The sequence below is a fragment of the Mastomys coucha genome, unplaced genomic scaffold (assembly GCF_008632895.1).
Source record: "Mastomys coucha isolate ucsf_1 unplaced genomic scaffold, UCSF_Mcou_1 pScaffold25, whole genome shotgun sequence".
Lineage (NCBI taxonomy): Eukaryota > Metazoa > Chordata > Mammalia > Rodentia > Muridae > Mastomys > Mastomys coucha.
The window spans coordinates 32271-33301 of NW_022196908.1; positions in this window are offsets into that span (position 1 = coordinate 32271).

The following is a 1031-nucleotide window of genomic DNA, read 5'->3' on the forward strand; positions in this document are numbered from 1 at the left end:
AATGGGAGCAGGCTAGAGGACGTTCCCAACCCTCCGCACTTCCCAGAACCCGTATTGCACTCTGGGGGTAGTAGTTCTGAGTGTGATGGTGCCACGTCTGCCTTAGGTTGGGTCAACAACTCATAAACAACATCGAAAGCTGTACTATAATCCCAGGAAACGAGAAGATGCAAGACAACACAAGTTTAACACCAGTATAACCACCAGAATAAATGAAGAGTTGGGCTTCCCTCGCTATCTCCACATTGATTCTCAGCAGATAATGTCGCCTGTTCATAAACAACACAGAATGTCTCCGACAGGAGCCCCCTGTGCTTTCGCTATAAAAAAAATTAACTTCATTTTGTACCTCACCAATCATTTTTACCATGCTTTGGCATCAAAAATAACAGCAGCAAAGCAACAACAACAGTAAACAGCGACAGCTACTTTCCTGTGATCTGAGTCTGCTATGGTATATCCTTTTTCTCCTTTCTCATCACCACCTACCCCCAACCCCACAAACTCCCTGCTTCCTGGCTCTGTATTACCAACATTTTAGAGACCCTGGAGTTTTCTCTTATGTAAAACATTCCAAAGTCACCTTTTTCAAACCCACACTTCCGGCCTCCTCACCACACAGACTTGAGTGATCATTCTCCAACCTCTCCATTACGAACAAAATTCTCAACAATGTTCCTACGAAAAGTACTTTATAGCCATTGCTACATTCATCAGGTTTGCCTCCCACCTCTATGCCAGCTCATTTACTTCTGTAGTGTTCACATTGCACAGGCCATTGCTCTGTACTTTGTTTTCTTATTCTTCACACACTTCCTGGTGATATCAGCTATCCCCATTGCATTGTTGTCATCCATCTGTTGATTATTCTCATGTATTTTGGAAGCCCAGACAAATACTCTCAAGGTCCAGTGTTAACTGGTTATCTTGGGTATCTAAATCTATTTTTTGGAGGTTCCTTTTCTTTTCTTTTTTTAAACTTTTATTGCATTATGATGAGAAAAGTTACATGATTTCAATTTATCTGAATT